The following is an 8793-nucleotide window of genomic DNA, read 5'->3' as shown; positions in this document are numbered from 1 at the left end:
CAACGGTTTCGAAATTGCTTTCTCGTATTTTCAACACTCCCAGCATACAAATTGAAGGAAACTTTGCTCTTAAATGTAATACCTGAATATAGACAAAATTTTATGAATACATATCATATTGAATGAGCTGACCAAGAAATCATCATGGCTTATTAATTGATATTCGGCCGCTAAGAATGATTTCAGTTTTCGAATTCATATTATAACATATTGTATAAACTATGAATAGAAATTCCCCATCATATATTCGTACCGCATAATCATTGTATTCCATTTACGCAGTGCATTTCGATTTTGTGGTTTTAATTACGTTCTAATCATAATAAACTCGCATTTAAAAACTGTAGTTTCTCATTGTTTCATTCGTTAGCGATGGATTGATACAATAAACACTTATTGACTTTTTAAAATAATTCAATTATATATGGAAATATTAAAATACATGAAATATTTGTTATTATTGATATACATATTGTAGAAATATTATCAAGGCGAGAAATAAAATAATTCAATATTTTTTTGTACATATTTTCTATAATCTATAAAGAAACGCAATGGAGAAACTCTTCGAATAAGAGCACTCAGAAAAATGAACTCAGTGAATATATGTAGGTAAAATATCGTCGCTTTATTAAATCATCTTTTTTTCTCAACATTCTAGCTAGAACTTCGACATTTCTTCGCCATGTTGGATTTTCGGTCAGTGATGTGAAGCATTATACTTAAAATACATTAACTTTTATAAGAGCTGTCGGTTGGCCATGGAATAATTTTCTCAAGGTTGGTTCATTTGTAATTCGTTTATATGTCAAAACGGTGTTGCCAGAACAATTTATCAACTCCTGTTTTTTTAATTTACAAAAATGCCGTAGCATGACAAAAACTATAAGGAAGTGCTATTTTAAATTGAAATCTGCGCATTCTTATTTTTCTTCTAGTAGCCCTGACATTTCGAAATCGGGTTATAAGACGGTATCGAACATTATTCGATGTAAGTAAATAGATATTATGTTTTATCTGAATCTGAACGACATATATTTTAGCTACATATTTCTCGAAGATTGTTGATAATGAAAAAAAATTTCTTCTATTAGAGACCCCGAAGGATGGTGACACTTGAGGATTTTATTCTATAAAAGATCAGCAACAAGAAATTTGAAATTACATATAACTTGAAAAATTAACACTTCTGTATTGACACGCTAGTCGCTTTATGCGGAACATAATTTGGAACATAAAGGATGATGGAGATCAAAAATAAATTTATTATATATATAATATTCTTTATTCACACTTGAAACTCTTAACAGATTTCAACCTAAAATAAAAAAACATGTCACTAAAAATATTAAAAAATTATGGAACATCATATTAAATACATACTTAAAGTTAAATCGGTTTCAAAAGTCAGAAACCCAAGTGGAATAAGATAAGCAATATGACAGTATTCTCAATAACTTATTATGAATAATTATTATGCAATACAAAACTTGAAACTAGAACCATGGTAACGATACTGCCTACTAGGAATTAATAACTATAAAATAAGTATTGTATTACTTTCTCATATATAGGAAAAAATGCAAAATTCTATATTTTTAAAGAGAATTCGATATAGAATTCTGAGGAAGAGCTTGACGACAATAAATATCCCCATCTTTATTGTCGACGTAAAATAGGCCCATTAAGCCATAACTTTCAACGTAAAATCGATAAGAAAGAATGGGTAATTTTTTCTTTATTGAACTGAAGCACCTGAATAGCGGACATGCTCCTAAAATCGCCAAATAAGTAGAAAGAAGGAAACACTGTGGTCCAACGAAAACTTAATACCTCGATTTTCCGTCTTGAAAATTAAAATGAAAAATCGCTCGCATACTACAATTTTTGATCAGAGGGGGAACACATTTTTTGCTTTTTGCATCCCTTTAACTGCAACCCCCTAACAGTGAGCATAACCCCTAGATTTTAAATAGGGATGAGGGCTGTTGCGATTACTCATGTTGAAGAACTCTTATCGAGTACCAAAAATTAACATCGAACATGTAGTTTTGATTACCGTTAATCATTTCATTGACCACTTCACAGAACTGGAGTCGGCGATCATCCTCATTCATTTAGTGAACCAATCGTATCTTATAATGATGGACTTTATGTTGTTCAAGTATTCTCATGATGTTGCGCGTGAAACACCAGATACATCGGATAATTTCCTAATATTAAAGGTAGGATCCATTGCTACATGACCTGTTACAGCCACGTCCTTCGCTTCGTCTCTTTCATGCACCATCTTCTTGTTTCCGATTCAACCAGTAGCGTCAAATTTTCCAAATAGTTTCACAACGTAAGCAGAGGATACATTTTTTCCAGCCGCTGTTGTTTGCGCACAGTCTTTATTCCAAAAAAATAATTTTATCGTTTCCACCCTTCCTTCTATACAATGCACCATTTTAATTCTACTGCGAATTTACAATTGTAACGTTCTTAAAAAGCACGATAGAGTAAGGTTAATCAAAAACATGATCCGTCTACCTTTTTCGACAAAAATTAATACTTTTTTTCGACAAAAAATTAATAACATAACATAATACCTTTGAAATGTGTCGGATACGAATAATATTCTGGAGATAAATTTCACATTGCCTCTTTCACTATTTTCACCGTTATTTCATTATCGATGAATATTTTGAAATGAAATTTCAGTTAGAGATAATACTCGATACGATCTTCAAAATTATTTTTTGCAACACCCCTCATCCGTATTCAAAATCAAGGAGTTGTGCTTACCCCCGTTAGGGGGTTGAAGTTACGAGGATCAAAAAAGTGGAAAAGTTGATCCCCCTCGAATCAAAAATTGACGGGTCCGAGCGATTTTCCACATTCTCATTTTAAAGTTGAAAAATCGTGGTGTTAAATTTTCGTTGGACCACCCAGTATATCTTTAAATGGAATTGATATAGACGTTGCAAGTCAATGTTTCCTGCTTTTAAGCTGAGTTGGTAAAAAATCTAATTTTGGCGTTCGATTGTGACTGAACACTTGGAAGATACGAATCGTTTTGGTGTCATTTGAAAAATTGTCATTCTCGTCCGAGTGAAAATTGCTAAGAAACGCAAAAGGGCCAAAAATGTTGAAGTTTCTTGGTCCTCAAAAGTTTAGCCTTGGCAGAAAATGATCGCAAACTTTACTGATATTTGGGAAGCCCTCTGTCGTTTGAAACCATTTCCAGCAACTTTTAGGAGCCAAAAAATTTACCTGGGCTAATGTTTTCAAAGATGAGGCTATTTTTGACAGAAGGTAGAACTCATCAAAATAATTTGTTTAGACACAAATTGTCTCCATAAAATATCCAAGATGGCTTAGATACAACCTCTAGAAGTTCGACAAAATTTCATTGAATTTCAAGAACGGGACTGTTGAAGGTGATTCCGGCATCGCAAAAACGAAAGAATACATAAACATATGGCTGGACAATGAATGGTCCAGTACCAAGTTCATCGGATTAGATGCATCAGGCCACTTTTGAGAGAATCATGATTATTGTATCGTGCAATTCAGGGTGAAAAACGTTATCATGACATCGTGCGCGAAGTAGTGTGCGAAATATTTACTTCGCACACTGCATGTAAACTATATGGGATATTTATATCTTAACCTTTATGTTCCTCAATCAAGCAAAAATCCAAGAAATCATTCATTTATTAATGTATAACAATAATTAAAGCTTTCAAATTGTGAGAAAATTTAACACTACCTAATTTTATTTATTATTCACAATGTAAACATTAATGGTGCAGCCAGTGCATGAACCCATAATTAGGTATTCCTAAACCAGATAACTCAGATTCAGCTCGTGATATCGTAGATTTGGGAGTTGGATAGGACTATCCATTTTTGATTTGCAAGCAACTGCCGTGGAGGGTGACAGCACTTGATCCTGAAATTTCAATACTCGAACTATCTCGACTATTTTTTCAACTCGGCTGCGCCTCGTTAAAAAAAATCAGTTCTCGATCACCAAAGTAGCATTTCGTGCACTAGATACAAAAATAACTATTTTTACACTTGTGAATTGCTGTCAGTTGGTATCCATTTCGATACCAAGTCATTTCGTGTAAGTAACTGAAAAATAATTAGAATAATTCGGCAATCCTAAAGTTCCATTTTCATTTCCACGTAAATATTGAACGAGCCAATATCCTATACGAAACCTCATGCTCGAATCAGGAGATAAGTTTTTTCACACTGCTTTGCGATAATTCAGCAAACAAACGGTCTGGGGTCGTATTAGGATCTATTTCAGTAATCATTTTCAATTGTTTTTCAACTTTGTCATTTTGAAAGTTTTGTATAGGTAGGTGATTTTTGGTAAAACGCTTTATTTTGACCAGTTCTACCTTCTGTTGAAAAAGCCTCACTTTCAAATACACCCTGTATAGGAATGCATAGTACGAATAAATTCTCTACACTGTAGTGAAATTCCCATAAAAAACGGGCAGCTGCTTCCGGATTTATGTAAAGACACTAGACTAACATCATTTTGGATTTAAAAATCTTAAAATTGTTTATTGTGGGTGATCATATCATCATATGCGGACATTTTCATAGACTTTTTCGAACTCTACAAAATTGAACACATCATTTCTTTCTATCTCTTATAGTTTACCCAGCGTCAACCATAAAAGCCTGAATTCAACGGTTTCATCATTTATAAAAAAAATCACGTCTTCACGTGAAAAACTGCAAGAGTAATTCATGAATGAAATTTTTGAATGGATGTTCACAACGCATTACTTCCCCTTAATCCGATACACAATCGAATTTCCTGCCGCCACGAAAATCGGCCGACCTAATTGCGGCCCCCCCGATCCAAATTTCCCGGCCAAAATTTCCACGCTACACCAGCCAGAGATATTCGGGTTAGCCAAGAGACCGCGCGCCGGCAAAGACAAAACATATGACAATCGCGGTGAGGCCAAGTAAAAGGAACCTTCCCCCTATCTCGTTTCACCATACGTGACGCCTGCGTGCCGCAAACAATCTCTCTTCCAACATACTGAAACCTGAAAACCGCGCTGAAAACGCTCTCTGTCCCGCGTGCTGAAAATTATATATTTCGTTCCTTTATCGCACCGAGGCCCAGCCTGCCACGACCGCAAAACTCCCATCTCTCTCCGCCGCTGCCTAAACCGACCTCTGCCATCCTCCTCGAACATGTACCCCTTTATGTTAGCTTCTGTTTTAATCTGAAATTGTGCCATCCCTTTTCAGGGTCCAGAAAGAGAGGTTTGCTCTCTCGCTTCACTCCCCTGATAGTAAAGGGTTATCGGAGGCATCTCTAGGGCCAATCAACGACACGATTTCCATCCGGACAATCTCACGCACCCGTTCACTCTATCGTGGAAAAGTTCGGACGTACGTTCACCCATGTGTTTTTGATAGTTAATCACCAACTTACTGTTTTAAATAGCGGTTCGTGTGGATTTCGTGCTAGAAAGAGACGGAAGATGCGGGGTCGCGCTCACAGTGGGTTCCTAACGTCATATATACACTGGTATGTTTACTGCATGAAACTTCGTGTTTCTACAAAACGTTTAGTACTAAAACCTTGCTCGCCAAACGGTGATTTAGGGAGAGCACTTCAGTGGCTTTCCAAACCGCCAATTTCGAAGATCTCCCGCTGCTACTCGTCCACCTGTGCGTGTTTTTCGAACGTGTCGCGTCAAACCGTCAGTGTTCTTCCGTTCCAAACTTGAACCCTTCGGATAATTTTTAAATCACCTGAGCGCACGCGGTCTGTGACGCGGACGTGTAGTGTGTAAACGACAGGTTACTATTTTTTCCACCCCACCCCCCACTGAAAAAGTTCCATTCAGAAAAAAGAGTCGTCGCTACGTCATGTGTTGCTTGGCAACACGCGTATATCGTTGCGTGTGAATGTTCCGTTATGATTTTTGATTTTCCGAACTGATTCGTCGCCTAATTCGATTGTGGAGTTTGATTCGGTATCTTTGGAGGAGTTTTGGATCTTTTTCGCTTTGAAATGTCTTGGATGGCAGATGATTCAGAAGAATATGTGAGTATTGGTTTAGCACTGACCGATCCTTGCTGGAGATACTCATTTAATGTTCCTATTAATACCTTTTGTATTAACTCAATCTGGAAGTTTGAAAAACGAAAATGTTTTCAATAGATTTGTTATTTGATTAAACATTCTTTCAACTACAATAAACATCACAATAAAACTCTTCGAAATACACATATATTAGAACTAAGGTTGCAAGTGAAATGAAAAAAGAATTATTTTTGTTAACGATAAAAACTATAAAAATAAATAGTTAAAAAAACAGTAAAGCATAAAAAATTACTACAATAAGTTGAGAAAGTAATAAAATGCTTTGGTTGTAAAAAAAAAGTCAGGGAAATGATGATGATGAAAGCCACAAATAGTTCTGGAAACTACAAATTTTAAATATGAAGAAAAAATAATTATTTTTAACAGATATTCCTAAGGATTTCCATCATTTGTATGGGTTACTAAATATCAGCAAACAGAAAATTCATTCTTATAGTTACAAAATGATATTCATAATTTTCTTATCAACACATTTCAGTCAGATCACCAATAAGTATATGCTTTTATTTGTGTCAAAATTTATATTTTTGACTTTGGTTCGGAAAGTTCTTGTTCATTCTTGAGGAGAACACCTGATAAATGGTCGTATCCTTTCACCCCTTTGAACAAACAACAGCATTAGAGCCTTCATCATCACGAACATCAGGAATGTTCGTCGTTTAATAATATGACCACAATATATATAAAGACGGGAATGTGAAATAGGTATTATTCGAAATGCAATTCACGAAAAAGGTTCAGTCCCATTTCGTTTTAAAACCAACAAGGCTATTTTATGTGTCTGGTGAATTGAGGAACTTAAAAGACATGTATTAATTTTCCTCTATATTATGGCAACTATCAGTCTCATAGAACCTAGATAACTCATATCACAACATCTCCCCCAAGTCTCTTCGTTTATTTCATCAGCACCTTTTTTCTATATTTAGTGACGAAATTTTCCACTTCTTCTGATGACACGAAATTGAGCTGGTCATGAATGCTATCACTTTCTCCATATTTGCATGGATATTCTTATTCATCTCAACTACTTTATTTTCCAGTAATTTAATTGAATTTTGCGTAGCAGCAATAGATTCTTCAATGAACTACATATTGTCATTTTTAGAATTGGTTTCAGGTTTGCCATTTTGGGCATACTTCCACAATACAAATTTCCTTTTTTTATTTTTTGAGGCAAATTATTGAGTTGTGAATACCGACTGCGTCATGTTATGGTAATAAAGAGAAGGGAACTTAAAAGACATTTATTTTATTCTGACAACTATTAATCTCATAAAAACAAGATAACTTATAGTCCATTCAAGAATGATTGACATCGCACTAATCCTTGGAAGTCCAAACGCAGCTTGATATCTGGTCACAAAACTACAAAAGATCTCTAGTTGCAACCACAGAACTGGAATATATAAATCTAACATAAATAAAAGAAATATTCAATTTCGAGCTTATTGATCAGCATTAAAAATTCACATTAACGGCTTTAGAAAATTCAAATTTTCTCAGCGCATAGAGTCACATATAATAGGTCTACTGATCACTGTTTATTCACAATACCAACCTGAATTCCGCAACATAAATTCTTAACTTATGGGCTGTTGCCAACATAAATCCTATTTTCCAAAGACAAAAACACTCACCTTCGAAAATGCCAGTGTGAACAAGTTTAAATTAGGTTCGAAAACTCTGAATCATTCAAAAAAGTTGTTTGAAGTTATAAACATTAGATTATATATATTCTCTTGATATAGAGCATTACAATCTTTAACAGCAAACAATAATTATAGCATGTGTAGGAGATACAGTTTTAGCAGAGGTTAGCGTAACGGAGTATCATACATATTGGTGTATGATACAAGAGCTTAAGGAAAAACCTCAGTAAAAAACCCTTTCTCTTCGTGAGTGTAGTGGATTGTAATTGTTCACGAAATAAGCTGAAATATTCCATATTGAGGGGCATCTCGCACTGCAAAAATTGATTCTTTCTCCAACAAAAAGGAAGATCCAGAAAGTCTTCTCCAAGATATCAGAAACTTTTATCTGAAATAGAGAGAAAACAGAAGCAGAAAAAGGTAAAATAATAAAATTGGATTCAATATGTCAGATTGACCTAAAATTGACAACCCAATTCAGAAAAGATTCGCTCGATGTAAACATGAGATGAAAATTTTATACCGTATTTCAATTCTTCTACACTGTTAATCTCCTTTTCACGATGCACCTAGTCCATAATAAGTTTCTCTGACGGTCTGGCGTTTGTTGAAAGGAGACTCCCACCTTTAAAAACACCCCATATGATTGGGGGATCCACCAATTACATGCACCTTGATCGATTGTTTGTCAGGAATCGTAGAGATCTCACTTAACACGCATGCTATTGTATACCATTGTACAAACTTGCCGTAGACTAATCGAGATCTAATTTGTGTGTTAACTCAAGATCGATTTGGTCCTATTGCGGATTGACATCGTCACCAATACAAGCAATCTTCATCGAGTCGTGTAATGTTCTGATGAGATTGACATTCCCATTCGTATGCAAACGCGAAATGAACAGCGTGTGGTCAATGATATCTTCCAGTATAGTGTATGGTCTGTATGGAACTTGTTGAACCCATTTTATAAGAATTACAGGGGAAAAAACTAGAAGAATACCT

At 35.0% G+C, this 8793-nt stretch overlaps 1 protein-coding gene across 2 annotated transcripts in view; it reads left to right on the top strand.

The window, feature by feature from the left end:
- The first annotated feature begins 5622 nt into the window (after positions 1 to 5622).
- Positions 5623 to 8793, top strand: part of LOC123317565 (runt-related transcription factor 2) — a 62472-nt gene continuing 59301 nt past the window's right edge. For both annotated transcript variants that reach the window (XM_044904152.1, XM_044904151.1), the window contains exon 1: positions 5623 to 6076. The gene's annotated coding sequence lies outside the window, so the exon portion shown is untranslated. The remainder of the gene's footprint in view (positions 6077 to 8793) is intronic.

This window comes from Coccinella septempunctata, chromosome 7, assembly GCF_907165205.1.
Source record: "Coccinella septempunctata chromosome 7, icCocSept1.1, whole genome shotgun sequence".
In the NCBI taxonomy this organism is placed as follows: Eukaryota; Metazoa; Arthropoda; class Insecta; order Coleoptera; family Coccinellidae; genus Coccinella; species Coccinella septempunctata.
This window is presented reverse-complemented; position numbering and strand designations above follow the sequence as displayed.